Below are 20,915 nucleotides of genomic sequence, written 5' to 3' on the forward strand. Positions count from 1 at the left end.
TTTATAGAACAGAGGTCTTCAAACTTTTTGATTCTGGGACCCTCTCGCAAACTTTTTTAGGTGTTAGTACCCCCTCCTTTCTAGAACGTAGTACTACTCATCATCAACAATCATCCCAAATTCCCACGTCAAATCTTTTTTAAGGTAAGGAAATAATATTAAACAGCATTTAAACCAAAGGTCAGTGAGTGTGGGGACCTGGTCAAAGTTGTAGCTAAAATTAAAGGTAATTTATGAGGAATTGGCGTAGGGCAGTGCCCCATGTCTTCTTGCTACACTGCCCCACGTCAATATAAAAGGGTAGGAATGGACTGTATTTATGAAATACAGTGCATTCCTGTCCTTTCCCCCCTGCGCTGGCGCACAAATTGCTGCCTAGTGCCAATGTATGCAGGATTGTTTTTGTGCAGGAAGGGGCACCTCCCTGCACAAAACCAATCCTGAGAGGCATTTTCCTCTTTCTATATGTGGTGCAGAATGCAACACACATGGAAAGAGGAAAAAACAAGGTGAAATGAAAACATTTCTCCTCATTACGCCTGCCCTGGGGAGGCGTAAGGTTTTGTCTCTGCTCCAGTTTATGTAATTTTGTAAATCTGGAACACCTCCTTGACGCAGAGTAAGGCAACGCAGGGGCTGGCGCTGCTTATTCCTTACTCCATATGTATGAGGCCATGCAAAGCCATGCAGGGTGGCTTTGTGTTCCTCATAGGTATGATTGAGAGGCTTGTGCCGCCGGAGCAACAAAAAAAGTGATGCTCTGCCGCCGCAAGCCTCTCATAAATAAGCCCCATAATAATCTGTATGTTTTTTTAGGTCTTTCACCGTCAGGTAGCTACATATCACAGTCAGCTTAAAATGTCTGGAGAGCAACAGAATTAACTCTTGGTTGGTGCAGTGGAGAAAAGTGACTTGTGTATTTTTGCCACAAGGTCACAGCCTGTGACAGAACGCACTGTGAATATGTAAGGCATCATTTTATACTTGCATCACCTACAGTATAAGATAGGCCACTATAAAAAGGTTTAAGATAAAATGGTGCTTTCAAAATGTAGATTTAGGTAATACCAGAGCATATGCAATACAATTTTTTTAATAGCTGTCCCTTCAACACCTCCAGGTGAAGTAAGCGCTATGCAAATAGGATTACAATTAGAAGCACACACTTCACAGCACAGTTGTTAAGTCTTTACACTACCACTCAAAAATAATAAATGTTTGTCATCACAAAGCTTCAAGAGATTAGGTCAATTAAAGCCAGAACTGGCTCCCAAGCATACTTTACAGTTGCAGATCAACTCTTAGTGCACATTTGCATTTCATTCAGGAAGCAGGACCCTGGCACAAAGCCATCTTTAGCTGTCTGTGGGGCTTCCTTTCACAGCACAGGAGACTCCCTGAAGGAAAATTCACGATTAGGCGAAGTGAGGGGGAAATGGGCGAACCCCTGCCCAGGACTCCACGTCCCCCCTGGGAGTTGTGCCCTTCAGATTGAAGACCTCTAGTATAGAAAACTAGGAATGCATTTGAGGATGTTCAGGTTTAATTTGAAATTTGATGCTTGAAATCGCTTTTTATGGTATGACTTTTGGTAGTATGTTGGACTATAGTAATTGTGATATTGGAAGATTTTAATTAATTAAACAATACATTTTTTACTTACTGTGACCAACTTGCACAAGTAGTTAGAGGTCTCCACCACGGTCAGGGTGTAGATCTACTTATGGAACAGTGTACCTAAAATTGTTAAAGTATATTATTCTTTACAAAATTATATAAAACATTTCAATGTAAAATATAAGTGTAAATCAATTGTAAATATTTAGTTTTAACCTTGAACTAGTAAATAACATTTTTACATCGCATTAACTCTTCAAATTAATGTGCATTAAAACATTAATTTAAAAAAATAATTAAATTTACAAACAATAATTTTTAAATAATGATTAAAAAAATATCAACCTTGTTAACCTTTTTATTTTTATTAAGTATGTAGTAAAGGTGTTACAAATTATATGTTTAATTATTTTTTTTAAATAGAGGTTTAGAACTTCATTTAAAAAAAAATAAGTATATGATTGTGATTAATTGGGGTATTAATTGAGGGTAGTGAGAACCCACCTCAATTAACCACATCGCTTGTCAGGGTGAACCCTTAAAGTCACTTAACCTAAACGCAACCCCTTGGTAGCTATTGCACAAAGCAGAAATGCTTAACTTAAAAGCAAAGTATTTACCAAATCAGTAATAAAGTAAAAATGCCAACCCAAGAGAAATCCCAAACCAATTTAGCCAAATAGCTCAGATTGTAATCAATACAATGTTACCAAAATGACAAAAATCCAATATGGGAAACCAGAGTTATGAATCTTTGAAGTTTAAGTGGAAAAATAGCCCCAAAAAAGTTTAGTGCCAACCAGGGTCATCTGGATGCGATTGACCACTAGCTAGGTGGAAGTTAATGCTGACTACAATGGAGGGCAGGTCAGATACAGAAACAAGGTTTGACCCAGCAAGAAGTTTTACCTTCAGTCAATCTCTCTCAAAAATCCTCAGTAGGTGAAGGCAGTATGCTGTGGCAAAACATGACTCCACATTGGTGGCTAGCCGCTAGACAAGGTCTTGGTGAAGCTCTTTAAACTGTTGACTTGTAGCTGGAAAGCTCTAAGTGAAATTTCAATTTCAAGCGCAGAAAGGGTCACTTGCCGGCCAGACACTTTTGGTGTCTTCACTCACTGAAGATTTCTACCGTTGGATATAGTCACTTTTTTTGGAGCTCGGATTCATGGAGAGGGGCAAGGCAGCAGGCTGTAGCTGAGAAGAGCTCCATGAGGCAAGATACCCTCTCTGCGAGATCCTGCTGAATCAGATTTGCTGCTGCAGAAAAGCTCAAAGTAGTAGCAATTTGAATCTTCCACCCAGCGGCAATGCACCTTGTGCAGATTGGCCTGACAGGGTAGACTCCAGGGGACTTTGGAGCCAAAAAGTTTCTAAGTCCCAGGTTTCAGGATTTGTTAGGAGGATTAAACTTTGGCATCAGCCAAAGGTCCTGGACCGTGGAGCAGCACTTGTCATTCAAGACTGACTCCAGCAGAGGCCAGCAGGAGGGTGTAGGGCAGGCCCAGTTGGAACTGGCCAGCTGGAAATTTGCATGAAAGGGCTCTTGTAATTTGTTGTGTCCCTGTAGCTTGAATAGGAGGTCAGCCTTGTGACATTTGGAATCCACTTCTTTGTCCTGGGTACAAAAGTGAGCAGGACTGGTTTTCTGGTTCTTCTCAGGTCGCATACATTAGGTCCAGTCCTCTTCTGTCTGTCCAGAAAGTGCTCTGAGAAGGGTACTAGGGATGCCACGTTTATATTAATTAGGTAAACGTTCCCAGGGGTGACCCTATCCACATTTGCAGCATTTCCTTTGTGTGCTGCTGCAAGTATTCCCACAGTGCCCCTTTCTGCCTAAATCCAAGATAGTGAAACCCTTCTCCCCCTGTACAGAGTCTGTGTTCCCACCACAGCGGTAGTCATTTTAAGCCAGCTCTGAGGGCAGCTCATGTCCCATTGGAGATTTGGAGATAGGAGCATGCCTGCTTGGGGGACGAAAGAGGGCTATTTGCAGGTGTCAGCTAATATTTGCCTGTAATTGAGGAAGCATATGTGAAGATAATTAAGTTCCTGAGCACAGCCCAGAACATCTCCTCACATCCAAGACCTTCAACCCAGCTCTGGAGGCAATTTCACACCTCATCAAGAGTACTATTCAACTTACAGGTGACAATTGGCCTTAGGCAAATGGCCATCCAGAGGCTTTAGTCAGGGCAAATGTACCTTTCTAAAACATTTATTACAAATCCGATTCCATCAGTGAATTGGGCTTGGCATAAATATTTTTAAAAAATCAAGAATTAAATTTGTAACTGCTTCCTAGCCAGAGATATCATTATTAAATAATGCTTCTCTATAGGGCAGCCAAATCTCCTACAGTAAAAATAGGTTTTAGCACCTTTTCACTGTAAGGACGTTTAACATTAAACTTTTACATGTCCTACTTTTCCGTACCACACAACCTGCCTTCTGGGCAGTAAGGCCTACTTAGGGGTGACTTTTTAATATTTAAAAGGAAGGTTTAGGCCTGTCATGAGGGGTTATTTTGGCAGGTCGGATTTGCAGTTTAAAACTGGACCACCAGACTACAGAGGGAGGGTGACCTGATGTCATGTTTATGGATCAAATCTGTTTATTAGTTTCAATTATAGAACATCGCATATGCAATACATCACAATATTGCCAAAAGGCTCGTTTTAGCTTACATCATGCGAAACAATAAAAAAAGAAAATTAAAGATTTAGTACAACTGTGTTTCCCCACTTCTGGCTAACAATACAGTGATCAAACAATCCCAGGCTCTTATACCATATAAATCTAATCCTATATATACATCTCCTTGCAGGTGCAATCCCCTAAACTCAATTCAAATTCAGAACCCTCAGATAAGTTGGGCATGTCAGCTCTGGAAACTCCCCGGACAGGATACATAAAAATGGTTGCCAAAGTTCTTTAAAGTCCCCGCTCCGCTGCTGAGAAGTCAGGGTAAGCTTTTCCATAGCGAGGATAAACCAGAGCTTGTGCAGCCACGAGACTGTTGTCGGGATCCGCTCTGTCCCCCACGCAGATAACAACAGCTGTACTGCTGCATTCAAAGCTAAAGCCATCTGCCGACCCTTCAATGATCTCAGGGGAAAAGTGAGAGGATTGGGAAGGCCCAGTAGGATATAGGCAGGAAATCTAGGGATCTGAATGTCAAAAGCTCTGTCCACAGTGTCTATTATGTCCTTCCAGTACCGGTGTAGTTTGGGACAATGCCATAGTAAATGCACAAGGGAGCCCCCTCCCCCGCAGCTCCTCCAGCAAAGATTAGATTTGTCATGATCCCAAGCATGGATCCTATTTGGGGTGTAATACCAGGAGGAGGCCACCTTGTAGGCTGCCTCTGTACCTGCTGAGTTATAAGCTGTGTGATGCGCCCTATAAAAGACACTCTCCCACTCATCTTCCGCTAACTCCCTCTCTAGTTCCTTCTCCCATCTCAATTGCCCCTTGGTTGAGCGGGTCTCCCCCGCAAAAGGACATACAGCTCAGAAACCACGCGCATATCGCCCTTTTTCATCAAAATCCATTTTTTAAACGGTGTTAACGGTCTATCTATTAATATTGGCTGGAAGCAGGGCCCAGTGTCTTATTTGATAGTACATCATCCTGTCAGCCTCGGTTAGGCCATATAGCTCCCTCCGCCGGTCAAAGGGGATAACCCCCTGTTCATCGAATAAGTATCCCACCCTTTTGCAACCCCCCTCGTGCCACCGACGCAATGCTTCAGACCGTAGGCCTGGGCCAAAATCGGGGTTCGCGTCCAGAGGAGTCATTGGGGACGGTAAAGTCGTCAAGCCCACCTGTCTGCCACCCGATCCCACACTCTCATCGAAACCTCCGTGACCGGTGACACATACAATCCTTGCGCCCTGTGCCAGCGCTTAAGCCAGGGTTCCTTCCATAGGTGAGAGCCAGCTACTGCCTGGTCCATAAAACACCAATGCTTCTCAGAAGAAGGTCGACTCCATTCCAAGAGGAAACGCAGCTGTGCTGCTTGGAAGTATCGGAGGAGACAGGGGACAGCCAGCCCCCCCTCCCGCTTGGGGCGATACAGGACCTGCTGCGATAACCGCGCCGCCTTCCCTTCCCATATAAATCGGGTCGCTATCGTCCGCGGCGGAGGCTCCAACGGGAGCGCCTGAAACAGATAGAGTATACGTGGTAGGATGGCCATCTTCACTGCCGCAACCCTACCCAACCAGGACAATTTAAGTTTCCCCCACGTCTCTAAGTCGCGCTGCACCTCCCGGGTTAGTTTCGTATAGTTCAACGTCGCTTTGTGGGCGACTGTGGAGCCCAGCTCAAGCCCCAAGGCGGTCTATGAGAAGTGGAATCAGGCCTTCAGGTCCCGTTCATGCTCCGGACTGATAAACTTGCCCATGGCCTGCGATTTAAGCATGTTCATACGAAATCCCGTGACCCGTCCAAATTCCTCTAAAACACCCATTAGCGCTGGTAGTGAGGTCATAGGCTCCGCCATAGTAAGAATGACGTCGTCCGCATATAGACCCTCATTCCGACCCTGGCGGTCCAAGACCGCCAGGGCCGCGGGCAACGGAAGCACCGCCAACAGGCTGGCGGTGCTTCATTGCCCATTCTGACCGCGGCGGTAAAGCCGCGGTCAGAAAAGGGGATCCGGCGGTTTCCCGACGGATTTCCCCTGGCTGGGCTGAACCTCCATGGGATTCCGACCCCCTTCCCGCCAGCCTGTTTCTGGCGGTTTTTACCGCCAGGAACAGGATGGTGGGAAAGGGTGTCGTGGGGCCCCTGGGGGCCCCTGCACTGCCCATGCCACTGGCATGGGCATTGCAGGGGCCCCCTAACAGGGCCCCAGCATGATTTTCACTGTCTGCATAGCAGACAGTGAAAATCGCGATGGGTGCTACTGCACCCGTCGCACACCTGCAACACATTCGGAGCCGGCTTCTGTGTTGCAGGCCCTTTCCCGCTGGGCCGGCGGGCTCTCCCTTGGCGACCGCCGCCCGCCCGGGTCAGAATGACCCCCATAGTGATATGAGATGTTCATCTCTCCCAAACTTCACGCCCATGATCTGAGAGTTGTCCCGGAGCCTCTGCGCCATAGGCTCCATATAGAGCGCAAAAAGGAGGGGCGAAAGCGGACACCCCTGCCTAGTTCCTCTTTGGACGGCGAACGGCAAAGAAAGTGTCCCATTAACTCGAACCGCCACCCGCGGTTCTTGATAAATGCAGCAAATCCATGCCATGAAGCCCGATCCCAGTCCGAAGTGTTCAAGCACCTTGAACAAGTATGGCCAATGAACCCTATCGAACGCTTTTTCAGCGTCGATAGATAGGAAGAGCACCGCCCTACAAGAGCATTCGGTTTTATCCAAGAGGTGAAGCAGTCGCTTGGTGTTATCGCTACACTGTCTATGCGGTATAAATCCTGATTGGTCGGGATCCACCAGCCCCGGCATATAGTAGTTGAGACGATGTGCCAAAATGCCAGTGAATTATTTAGCGTCAATATTCAGGAGGGAGATCGGCCTATACGAGGCACATTCCTCAGGGTCTTTCCCTGGTTTTGGGATAACCACGATGGTAGCGTCTAACATACTAGGTGCAAGAGCACCCGTTTGACGAAAAGAGTTAAAGAGTCGCACCAGAACGGGAACAAGATCCGCACAGAAAGATTTGTAAAAAAGTGCAGAGAAGCCATCGGGGCCAGGCGACTTGCCGGTCTGCAGCCGGGCGATCGCTGATATAACCTCCTCTGCCCTTATAGGTAAATCTAACGCAGTTGCCTCTCTCAAAGACAAGGGGGTGATTGCTATGCCCTCTAAGAAGGACTCTGGAGTTAGGGTACCGGGCTCATCAGCCCTATATAGATTCCGATAGAATTCCGCAAAAGCCTGCGCTATTTGATCACTCGTGTGTGCTTCTGTTCCAGAGGGGGAGCCCACCATTTTTATCAATGATGCTGCACGCTGCGCTCTCAACCTGTTTGCCAATAACCTCCTGCACTTGTTGCTTCCTACATAGTACTTGTGTTTGAGACGGACCACTGCGTATTCTGCCCTATCCCAGTCCAGCCTCCTCAGCTGCTTCCGCACCTTCTCGAGCTCTCTCCATATTCTAGGAGCACCGGTGTGTTTATGTGAGTGCTCTAAAACCCTCACCCGCTGCTCCAGATCCCCTCTAAGTCGACGCCTTGCCTTATTGACCCTAGAAGAAAGGGACATTACCTCACCCCTCAAAACAGTTTTCAGTGCCTCCCACAGTGTTGCAATGCTTATTATCCCATCATCGTTAAAGCTAAGGTAGTCTGTTATTGCCTTTCGGATCGCCTCTACTGTTGCAGCGTTCTGAAGCATTGAGTCCCTAAATCGCCACCCCGATGCACCAACCCTCTCCATGTCCATGTGGATTTCAACTGTAATTGGGGCATGATCCGACCCGAAAAGGACCCCGTCTGCCCATACCGATGACCTGAGCGATCCAGGTCCCCATCCATCACCAAGTTAAAATCGCCCCCCAGCAGTAAAGCACCATCAGGGGACCGGCGCAGAGGAGTCAGAGACTGTCTCAGGAAGGTTTCTTGTTGAGAATTAGGTGCATAAAGGGAAGCGATCGTGAAGGAAATACCCCCCAGTCTAAGCCTCATGGCCAAAAGCCTCCCTGGGACCTCGTGCAATTGTGATATCACTTCCCCCTGAAATGAACATGATAGAAGTATCGCCACCCCTGCATGCTTGGACGGCAGCGAGGACCAGAACTGCCTGGGGAACCACTTAGAGCGCATACGGTAGGTAACTGTAAAAACAAGGTACGTCTCCTGCAAGAGAGATATATGACTCCCGATCTCTCTAAAGCTGATAGGATGGCTAGCCTCTTGGTAGGGTTATTGAGCCCCCTAACATTTAAGCTTATACATTTAATGGTCATAGCCCATGCTGAGGGGAGCAAGCAAGGAAGCAGGGGCACAGCAGAGGACCACCCCCTACATTAATATCTAGACCACCTAACGCACTCAGACCTGAAGATATCTCCACAAGAAGCCAGCATCGCAGGGAAACCCAACAACAGACAACTAATAAGCACAACAGGTGCATAGAACACAGAAGTCCTCGGTCGTCCATACTCACGAGGTGCAGTCTCCACGGGGCTGTATATCCAACCAGATCAGGTGATCAGGTCCACTGCCCCCGCCACCTCGACTCTCTTCGACGATCAGCATATTGTTAGCAATGCGGCCAATAGCAATCCCGGGCGCCCCCGGGTGTCCACAATAGGCCGAAGTTCCGGCGGCCACATTGTTAAAAGCGGCCTCTCTCTCCAACCTCCGAGGCCGTCGGGCGCTGCAGCTTCCTTTTCTTTTCTTTTCTCCGCCATCAAGGGGGACACCCGCCGGCAGAACCGCCCCCTCGCTCACCTCCCGCCCTATGTCCTCCAGACCCAGGATGCGGCTAGCCTCCAAAACGGATTTCAGCTGCCGGAGCTGCTCCTCCCAACGGAAGACCAAGCGTAACGGATGCCCCCAGGAGTAGGACATGTTGTACGCCCTCAAATGATCCATGATCGGTCTGAACTCTCTCCGCCTCTGCAAAGTCCGCACAGATAGGTCATGAAATAGCTGGAGTTCATGCCCTCGAAAGAGTACACTCTGGAGGTTGCGGGCCCACTGTAAAATCTTTTCTTTAAGGACAAAATTGTGGAGACAGGCAAAAATGTCAGGGGGGCGGTTTCCAGGACCTCCGGCGCGCCCAACTCGATGTACCCGGTCCAGGACCACCTCCCGTGTCTCATCTGTGCCAAGCAAGGAGCGAAAGAGGTCCATCATGTAGCCCCCATTGTCCTCTTTTTCAGCACCGACCGGGTCCCCTCTAATACGAATATTTTGTCACCTCGAGCGATTTTCCAAGTCCTCAACCGCCATCTGGAGGAGGTCCTGCTGCTCTCGAAGGTGGACTACCTCCTGTTGCAGGCCCGCCACCTCTTCACCGCGAGGGATCTTGTTGTCCTTCACGTTGCGATACACGTTCACCCAAGGAAGTCACCTCTCCCCGCAACTCCTTCACCTCCTGAGAGATGTCCCTATGCAGCTCTTGAATATCTCCCCGGAGGGACTCGAACAGGGAGGTCAGAAAGCCCTTCGTAATGGGAGAACTCTCCTCTGGGTCTGTCTCCGCCCGGCTCTCCAGGGCCCTCGTCTCAGGCAGGTCCTCCGCCACAGTCCCAGATGTCAGGCGCGTACCTGCCAGCATGTCCCTCACTGAGCGCTCGCGCTTGGATTTTGATGTCGCCATGGCGTGCCGGCCTGATCACGCCTCGCCAGTTCAATACCGCGGGGCCTCCGGGTCCTGTCAGTGTATGCCGCCCCGTCTGGGTCCGCACCCGGGTCTGACCCGCAGGAGCCACCCCCAGCAACAGTCCGCTCCTGGCACCCTTCCAAAAGATTGCAGGACCACACTCGTAAAAAGTTCAAATGATGGGGTAAAATAGCCCGGATACCGATCTTCTGGGCCCCTACCTTCTCCTGGGGCCCTGCACTGCGAACGGCGCCACTCCAAGGCGTCAGGATGAGGAGGCCCTGCTTATCTCTCCTGGCCCGGCCAAGCAAGAGGGAGCGCCCCTCTCCCCAGGGCGCTCTGCTATCCAGGCGCCGGGTCCTGCGGCGCAATCAAGCTGCTGTGGGGCCCAGGGGAGACCCCCAGGCCCTCAGTCCTCGGTGCCACGCCGTGAAGGACCGCAAAGAAGAGGCCCGTCCCGCGGCCCAGGCTGTCTCCCGCGCCGCTCCGCGGCCCCGCCCTGACTCCGAGGCTGAGCCTGGCTCTCCCCGCGGGAGCGGCACAACCCGAACTCGGCCGCTGCCGATCGGGTCAAACACCTGGGGGGCCTCACAATGCGGGGGAAGCCTCCAGGCTTCCCCCCCACGGGCCTCGAGGCACTTTGTAGGATCGATGCGGCAGAGCGCTCACGGACAAGTCCTAGCGCTCCGCCATCTTGGACACGCCCTGATGTCATGTTTACACTGTCATTGTAGTGAATGGCACAATGGGTGCTGCAGTCCACTTGTGAGATTTAACTTTCAGTCCCTGGTACACCTACGCACCATATACTAATGATGTCTAGGTATGTTAAATATGCGAATCAGCGGTATGCCAATATCATCATGTTGAAAGGGAAAGCATAGGCACTTTACCTCTGGCTGGCCAGAGTAAACACCTGGTTCTGGGTCTTTGGAGACTCCCAAGCCACAATTATCTTTATCTTGGGCTGGAGAGTTTGGGCACGGCTTTCACCAACTTGGTGGCCCAAATTCACCACAGAGCCCGCATCATCTGGTATAGTTAGGGCTGTCTCTTTAAGGCCCTGAAGCTTTTTCCTGAGATGACATATGCAGTCTTCTTAGCTAGGAATGAAAGCAGCAATGTATTCTAGGTAGGCTACACTGCTGTTTTCCAGTCCAACTAGGATCTGGTTGACCAGTACATGGAAGGTGGCAAGGGTATTCTGTAAACAAAGTGCATCACTGGAAGTCCCCTTCTGGGGTGGAAAATGCTGCTTTCTCCATGCCACCCTTAGTGCAATCTACCAATATGCTGTCAGGTCAGAGATGCTGAAGAATTTGGCAGTCCCTCACCAGTCTATGAACTCAATAGCTCTAGGCATAGGGTGAGTATCAGTATTGGTAACTGAGGTGAGGCCAATGTAGTCTACAGAGAACTTCAGTTTTGAGGTGGTGGCCCGAGGTGGCAGCCTTTGGGACCAAAACCCACTAGCTGGGCTAGGGACTAAAGGAGGCCTCAATCACCCCCAACCCAAGGATCTTAGAAACCTCATCTATCTCACCATATCAGACAGACTGTAAATGTTGTTTTTGATAGGCATACTGTCCCCTGTGTGAATCTCATGGATACAGCAGTCTGTGAGCCCAGGGCTAAGAAAGAAAAGAGAGAATTGTCCCTTTAACTGGCAGTAGTCCATCTGCTACTATGCTGTCTTTGCAAGGGAAAGAACAGCTCTCTCCAATGACCCAATCTACTTCCTTGAGGACAGAAGGTCTGGGAGGGGTTCATTCTCCCACCACCTCCTCACAACCAGCTATCACCATGAGCATTGTTAACTTAGACTTCTCAACGTGTGACTTATGGTGATTCACATGCAGTACCCTTCAGGGGTTCCTGGCTGTCCCAGCCTCCACAGTGTAGGTGACCTCATTCTTTTACTCCTTGATTTCATACAGTCCTCTACATCAGTATTGTGTGGGGCTCAATGGCTCCATGACCCACACTTTTTGACCAGGTTGGAATTGTACCAGATTGGCCTTCTGATCATAAAATTGCTTCATAATTTCCCAGTGTGCCTCAAGATTATCAGAGAACATTTCATCTGGAAGTGGAGGGCTCTTTGTTGGTGTTATTAAGCAGAGGTTTCCAGTGCAACAAAGGTGTATTGTGACATTATTTCATGTGGTAAAGGAACTTTTCTTAAAGCTGAATAATAATGTTATATGTATGGAATTCTGTTAACTAGAGATTCAACACATGCTTTTACACCTCTGAAAATATCTAACTGAGCAGTACTGCACTCCTGTGTCTTCAGGAGTACTACTTGTACTCTTGTTGCTTTCCTCTATCTGTCTGTCCCTGATCCCCAGTTTTGTACTTTGACGGTTCTACTCCTCCCTTATGTCTGATTGTGGTCTCAAGTTTTACCCTTAGATTGTACGTTACCACCCATGTCTTTAAGTAGTTTTTAGTTTTCAAGTCAGATTGTTAGTAATGTTGCTCCTTTGTGCCTGCGAAAAAGACAGAAGAGACGGAAGAGGCAAAGACAAGGAAAGGAACTCCAAGATGGACACATGGATGGAGAGAGCAAGACAGAAAGAGAGAGAATCCAAAAGAGATAAGACAGGGGGAGACACGGACATATGGGGGGAGAGAGAGACCTGACATGAACAGAGAGGGAGCCATAGAGAGATTAGTAAATACAGAGTAAGACAGAGGGTCCTACTTACAAACTGCATTTTGTAGTAACTCTTAGTAGTATTACAACAACACTACTCAAGAACTACAAAATGCTATTCATAAACCTATGTGCTGAAATGTATGCCTTTGCCTCTCCTATCCAGAACAGTTGCAAATATTACTCAAATTCAGAGGTACAGTAATTCCAGCACCACACATGGTCAACCATTCACACTGAAAGAACCTCCCATATCAAATATTGGAGGGAGGAGCACAGAATAAAACCCCAGAGGAAATAATGTTAAAATATTTTGTTAAATGATGTAACAATTTAAATAAATGTCATTTAATGTTAATCAGTCTATAAACAAAAACATAATTATTTTATTTTAAAACATTTTATTGGCGTTTTTTAAGTTTAAACATTACTTCAACATTGGTATTTATTAAAATATAATTGCATTACTTTTAATAATTCCATACATGAATCTTAAAAATGTTAATATATAATAAAAATATATTATTGTTTTGCTTGAGGTGTGCTGTTTTATTTAAACTTCAGAAAAATATATTTATCTTAATGTAATAGATCCAAAATAATTGTATTTTTAATTTAAAAATAAGTTGTTAATGCTGTGTCTTTTTTATATTAGTCTGTATTTAAAATAAACATATCAAATTAACATGAATATTTGTAAAAAAATATTTTTCTATTTTATTTGAATACACTTTTAAACTTTTCCCTACACTTTACCAAATTGGGATCTCCACCCCAATTGTGGAGGTCGCTGCCAAGCGTGCAGAAAGCCAAATATGGTTGTAAAGTCACTACTAGTAGTAACTTTATGGTCATATTTGATGTTTTTGCTGAATTTATGTCCTATTTCCGGGAGTGGGGACATGTAAGTGTAAACTGTTGAGTAACTTTACACTTGTAATTATAACATTGGAGTGTTGGGAGTGCCATTGGAGACAATGGAGTACTCTGGGCTGTTACTGGCTAGTAAAAGCCCAGAGCGCCAACATTCCCATGTTCTTTGTTCACAGCAACAGCTGTGAACAAAGGCCTCACAGAGCCCGAGGGGATTTTAATCCTCTCGGACCCTGTGAGGACTTTGTTTGCATTTATTAGAACATTCTGCCCTGTAGTGGCGGAATGTTCTCATTGCCTTATAGCCCTTCGTAGCTGGGCTATACCGGCCATTAAAGTCCCGCTTCCTTGTTAAAGGCCCAAGCCGAAACAGGCCTTTAATGGCCGTTATAGCTCATTACTACGGGCTCTAAGGCTATATTGGTGAATAGCCAATAGCAGTAAAGTTACTCAAAAGTGTAAAAGTAAATTTACTTGTAGGAAATCTAACAAGTAGATTTATCTTTGTGAATAGGGCCCATTGATAGGAGAGACAAGGGAGAGACACAGGGAAAGAGAGAGAAGGCGGGGACAGGCATTGAAAGAGAGAAAGAGACTAAGAAGGTCAGAAAGAGAGAGGGGACAGAGAAAGAAATTTAGAGAAAGTTGAAGACAGGGAGAGGCAGAAAGAAACGGAGCAATAGGGAGGGTCACGTTGGAAAACAGAGAGAGACTGGAAATACAAAGAAGTCAAACACAGGGAGAGGCATAGAAAGACAAAAAGAAAGGCAGGGATGGAAAAAGAGAGAGACTGGGAAAGGCGAACACAGAGAAATGCAGGGAAACAGAAAGGCAGGGAGAGACAGTGAGGGATAGGGCTAGAGACAGGTAGAGACAGTTCAAGAGATTGGGAGAGGTAATATTGAGATACAGGGATGGAGACAAGGAAAGACAGAGCAAAAGAACAGGAAGGTGAGAAACAGAAAGAGAAAGAGAGAGAGACTGAGGAAAACAGGGAGACAGAAAGAGAAAGACAGATAGCCAGGTAGAGATGAGCAATAGAGACAGGGAGCAAGTCTAAGAGCAAAAAAGAAAACAGAGAAAGAAAGACAGGGAGAAACGGAATGACAAGAAGAGGCACAGCAAGGAAGCATGTGATCAAGATACACAGAAAGGAAAGTGGGGAGTGAAGGAAGGGAACAGGGAAGGGACACAACTGCGTGTATATATATATATAAAAACTCAAGTGTCTATCTTTATGAGTCTCAAGCCACTTCTGTCACTCTCTCTGTCTCTCTACCTCTTTAAAAACTCATCCATCTATCTATCTCAGACCACTGCTGTCTCACCTTCTATCTCTAACTGTTCATCTTTCTATCTATCTTGTGGAAAGGGGGACAATTGCCCTAGTTCAAGCAAGAGAAATATACCCCCATCCAACAGTTGGGTAATAAGATCAGCTTTATTTGGGGTACAGTGGGCCTCTTTCAATCCTGATCCCTGGTGCCACTACACCTGCTGCATAATTGATAGTTATATCTGTAGGAGGCTGGCCTGGCTTGTAGTGGGTACCAAAGGTACTTACACCTTGTGCCAGGTCCAGTTATCCCTTATTAGTAGAATAGAGGTGTTTCTAGCAGCTTAGGCTGATAGAAGGTAGCTATGGCAAAGTAGCTTAGGCTGAACTAGGAGACATGCAAAGCTCCTACTATACCACTTATATCATATGCACAATATCATAAGAAAACACAATACTCAGACTTACTAAAAATAAAGGTACTTTATTTTTATGACAATATGCCACAAGTATCTCAGTGAGTACCCTCAGTAAGAAGGTAAGTAATATACACAAGTTATATGTACACAAACCAAAATCAGGTAAGTAAGAGTCAGAAAAGTAATGCAAACAGTGTAGAATTACAATGGGTTGCAATAGGTGAACATAGGTCTAGGGGCAACACAAACAATATACTCCAAAAGTGGAATGCGAATCACGAATGGACCCCAGACCTATGGGAGCTTGTAGAGGGTCGCTGGGACTGTAAGAAAACAGTCAGGGTGTCCAAGATACCCCACCCTAAGACCCTGAAAAGTAGGAGTAAAGTACACCTACTACCCCAAAAGAGCACAATAGTCGTGATAGGGGGATTCTGCAAGAACCACAAACACCAGCGGTGCACTGAAGACAGATTCCTGGACCTGAGGACCTGCAAAGCAAGGGGACCAAGTCCAATAGTCGTGACAGTGTCCAGGGGGGGCAGGAGCCCAGAAAACCCCAGATGAAGGTGCAAGGCAGCTGCCTCCGGATAGAAGAAGCTTGGAGTTCTGCAAGAAAGAAGAGGACTAGGAATTTCTCCTTTGGATGGAAGATGTCTCACGTCGCGATGAAGCTTGCAGAGGTATTCCCACGCAGAAATACCACAAACAAGCCTTGCTAGCTGCAAGGGTCGCGGTAGAGGTTTTTGGGTGCTGCTGAGGACCAGGAAGGACCAGGATATCACCTTTTGGAGGAGGAGACAGAGGGGGCGCTCAGCAACTCAGAGAGGCCTCACAGAAGCAGGCAGCACCCGCAGAAGTACCCCAACAGGCACTTAGAAGATTAGTGAACCGGAGTCCACGCAAAGTTGCAAAGGAGGGTCCCACGACGTCAGAGGCCAACTCAGCGGGTTGAGCACTGCAGGACGGAGTGCTGGGGACCCAGGCTAGGCTGTGCATGAAGGAAATCCTGGAAGAGTGCACAGGAGCCGGAGTAGCTGCAAATCACGCAGTACACGGGTTTGCAGTCTAGCATGGGGAGGCAAGGACTTACCTCCACCAAACTTGGACTGAAGAGTCACTAGACTGTGGGAGTCACTTGGACAGAGTTGCTGTGTTCCAGGGACCACGCTCGTCAGGATGAGTGGGGACCCAGAGGACCGGTGATGCAGTCTTTTGGTGCCTGCGTTAGCAGGGGGAAGATTCTGTCGACCCACAGGAGATTTCTTTGTGCTTCTGGTGCAGGGTGAAGGCAGGCGACCCCCAGAGCATGCACCACCAGGAACCAGTTGAGAAAGCCGGCAGGATTAGGCGCTACAATGTTGCTGGTAGTCGTCTTGCTGCTTTGTTGCGGTTTTGCAGGCGTCCTGGAGCAGTCAGCGGTCGATCCTTGGTAGAAGTCGAAGAGGGAGATGCAGAGGAACTCTGGTGAGCTATTGCATTCGTTATCTGAAGAATTCCCCAAAGCAGAGACCCTAAATAGCCAGAAAAGGAGGTTTGGCTACCAAGAAAGGAGGATTGGCTACCAAGAAAGGTAAGAGCCTATCAGACGCGGGCTCTGATGTCACCTGCTGGCACTGGCCACTCAGAGCAGTCCTGTGTGCCTCCAACACCTCTGTTTCAAAGATGGCAGAGGTCTCGGACACACTGGAGGAGCTCTGGGTACCTCCCCTGGGAGGTACTGGTCAGGGGAGTGGTCACTCCCCTTTCCTTTGTCCAGTTTCGCGCCAGAGCAGGGCTGGGGGATCCCTGAACCGGTGAAGACTGGCTTATGCAGAGATGGGCACCATCTGTGCCCATCAAAGCATTTCCGGAGGCTGGGGGAGGCCACTCCTCCCCAGCCCTTCACACCGATTTTCCAAAGGGAGAGGGTGTAACACCCTCTCTCAGAGGAAATCCTTTGTTCTGCCTTCCTGGGCCAGGGCTTCCTGGACCCCAGGAGGGCAGAAACCTGTCTGAGGGGTTGGCAGCAGCAGCAGCTGCAGTGGAAACCCCAGAAAGGCAGTTTGGCAGTACCCGGGTTCTGTGCTAGAGACCCGGGGGATCATGGAATTGTCCCCCCAATACCATTCTGGTATTGTGGGGACAATTCCATGATCTTAGACATGTTACATGGCCATGTTCGGAGTTACCATTGTGATGCTGTACATAGGTAGTGACCTATGTACAGTGCACGCGTGTAATGGTGTCCCCGCACTCACAAAGTCCGGGGAATTTGCCCTGAACGATGTGGAGGCACCTTGGCTAGTGCCAGGGTGCCCACACACTAAGTAACTTGGCACCCAACCTTCACTAAGTGAAGGTTAGACATATAGGTGACTTATAAGTTACTTATGTGCAGTGGTAAATGGCTGTGAAATAACGTGGACGTTATTTCACTCAGGCTGCAGTGGCAGGCCTGTGTAAGAATTGTCAGAGCTCCCTATGGGTGGCAAAAAAAATGCTGCAGCCCATAGGGATCTCCAGGAACCCCAATACTCTGGGTACCTCAGTACCATATACAAGGGAATTATATGGGTGTACCAGTATGCCAATGTGAATTGGTAAATTTAGTCACTAGCCTGCAGTGACAAATTTGGAAAGCAGAGAGAGCATAAACACTGAGGTTCTGGTTAGCAGAGCCTCAGTGATACAGTTAGGCACCACACAGGGAACACATACAGGGCACATACTATGAGCACTGGGGTCCTGCCTGGCAGGATCCCAGTGACACAAGGACTAAAACAACATACATACAGTGAAATATGGGGGTAACATGCCAGGCAAGATGGTACTTTCCTACAATATCCCATCTATATATCGATCAAGCTTTATTTCTTTCTGCCTCTACTTGTCTGTCTCTGTATCTGTCCCTCTAGCTGTTTGTCTCTGCCCGTTTCTCTGTTCCTCCGAGTCCTGTCCGCTCTCTTCCAGTATATCCTTCTCGCCCCCTCGGTCCATCTGAACAAATCACACACCACTTACACGCATCTTCAGGACAAAAGCAGTGGCAATTCCCAGGTGATGAGTGGAACTGAAGGGACCAGAGCCCCAGTTGGAATGCTCTTGGCCCTCCTTGTGCCCCGTCACCACAGCAGTAAATGGTCTTTACACTTTCAACAAACCCTTTTTATAGAAAGAAGGTGTAAGGTGCCCAGCTGAGTTTGTAGGAAGAGGCAAGGCTGGGTGGGCACTGAGGGCCCCTTCCACTTCCGTGCTGTATATGGTGGGTAGGAGGAAATTCCGAGGCCCCTTTGAGATGGTAGTGCACAGTAACCAACCTGTAAAGAAAGTGCATATTAGGACATACAGGAGAGCATTGGTTTACGTTTTTCTGCTACTAACATTCACATGTGCTCACGCAGGGCCTTTAGACCGGGAAACCGTGATTCCAGCGGACGACAGAAGATCTCTCTGTGTGTGGTTGTCTGGGGCATTGTGAGTGGGGCCACAATCTAGAAGCATCATGCCTGGGTAACCTTTTACTCACAAGACCATGTAGCATAATGGTAATTAATGTTTTGTTTTTCCTTTCAGTGCACATTTTTCATTCCTGATGATCAATGAAAACCTTCTTTAAAGGTATCAGAGCACCCAGCTGAGCTCAAAACATGCAACCGAAAACAAGAAAGCAAATGACTTAAAGAGGGCCGTGCTGACCTTTTAGTCCCCCGGACATTCCACTGGTGGTTTGGAGCAACTGGAGGACGGCTCTGAAAGCCCCGAACTGTGCTGGTGTCACTGTCACTTTCCCCAGTTAATTTTCACAGGCACAGGGGCTTCAATCAAGAGAAAGATGGGGAGAGAGAAATGGAGAAATAGAAGCAATAAAGCGAGAAAGTTAGTCGGGCCGAGTCATCTCTACTCACCTAGAGAAATAAGAGAGTGGTGCACCACAAACAATCATATCTTAAAAAGTCCCAAATCACATATATTTGTTGATCAAATCTTTGTTTTATTTTCTCTCCTTAAAATAATCACACATATTGGCACCAAAAACAGCCTTTATAGGGACTTCTTCAGGGCTGAAATGCAACAGATACAATGTCTAAATAAATATACACATAACCAACCATAAATACACACAACATGTACCAACAATGAAAATTCACCATAAAAGCAGGAATGGACCTGTGTTCGTATACAGAGAAAAATTACTATACATTAAGACAAACAACATTTTGACACCACCTACAAAGTATAAAAGAATACACCCGAAATTAAAAGACAAAAAAGAGAATGCCCTGTACCACCTCATTTACATTTACATATACATAAATAAGGAACAAAATGTACATAATTCCCTATTGTTTCCTAAATGGAGATTTACCTAAACTTACTGTTGATCCATTCAAAGGAACCATAAAAATCATAATTGAAACCATGTTTAAAACATAAGATAGCTAACGAAAATCAATCCTATGTTCTATAATTCATTAATAATTCTATTAAATACAAATTAGCCAGGTCAACAGGGAGTTATCAATCCCTCTAAAAGCATCAGTAGGAAGAGGGAAGAAGAAATGAAAGAAAAGGAACGGGGAGAGGGGAAGGAGGGGGAAGAGAGAAACAAGGGGAGGAGGAGGGAGGGAAGGAAAAGCAATTATACAATAAATTGGCAGCATTTAGGGGGTCATTATGACCCCGGCGGTCAGTGTTAATGTGGCGGTAGTACCGCCAACAGGCTGGCGGTACTTACAATGTACCACTCCGACCGACATGGCGGTAGCAGCCGCCGGGCTGGAGATAACCATCTCCAGCCCGGCGGCCGATATTTTGCGGCTGGTGGTATTACGACCCTGCCTACTGCCATGGTTTCCGTGGCGTTCGTAACGCCATGAAAACCATAGCGGTAGGCCTCATCAGTGACAGGGAATTCCTTCCCTGTGACTGATAGGAGGCCCCCACCTGCCCCTACTCTCCCCAGACACCCCCCAAACCCCCCATAGATCCACGCACCCAGCATTTCCTTCCCTGTCACTGATATGAGGCCCCCACCCCCCTACACTCCCCAGGCACCCCCCAAACCCCCTAGATCCTCACCCCCCCTCCACACACACACACACACACACGCATACACACACTCATCCACACCTACAAACACGCACACATACCGACATCCATGAACACATCCGCACACACATCAAAACATACATGCAGGCATGCATTCACATTTTCATACATACACACACTCACACAGTTTCATTCACTCACTCACACACCTACTTACACGCACAACACTAAACACCCCCCCATTCACGCATGCACTCACACATCCATGCACACCCCCCACACACAAACACACACACAGCACCCCCCACCCCCCTGTTGGAAACCCGACTTACCTGGATCCAGGGCGGCCTTATGGAAGGCGACAGGACAAGGCACTGCTACCGCCAGCAGAACACCGCCAGTCTGTATTATTCATCATAATATGACTGGCGGCGGTCTACTGGCGTGGCGCTGCAGGTGGTAGCAGCACCACCTTAACGCCATCTGCCAGGATAGTCACAGCTGGATTTCCGCCCTTCTTGTGGCTGAAATCCGGCTGTGGTCATAATATGTTGGACGGCTGGTAGCCGCAGCAACGGTCTTTTAGCGGCCTTTGCCATGGTGGTAGCGGTTTTTACCACCATGGTCTTAATGAGGGTCATAGTTACTAATTCTAAAATATTTGAGTTTTCCAATCTAAAATTGTTAATTGTCATCAAGTAAACATTTGATACACCCCTATGTTGTACGCTGTTCATACATAC

This window comes from Pleurodeles waltl, chromosome 4_2 (genome assembly GCF_031143425.1).
Source record: "Pleurodeles waltl isolate 20211129_DDA chromosome 4_2, aPleWal1.hap1.20221129, whole genome shotgun sequence".
Classification (NCBI taxonomy): Eukaryota; Metazoa; Chordata; class Amphibia; order Caudata; family Salamandridae; genus Pleurodeles; species Pleurodeles waltl.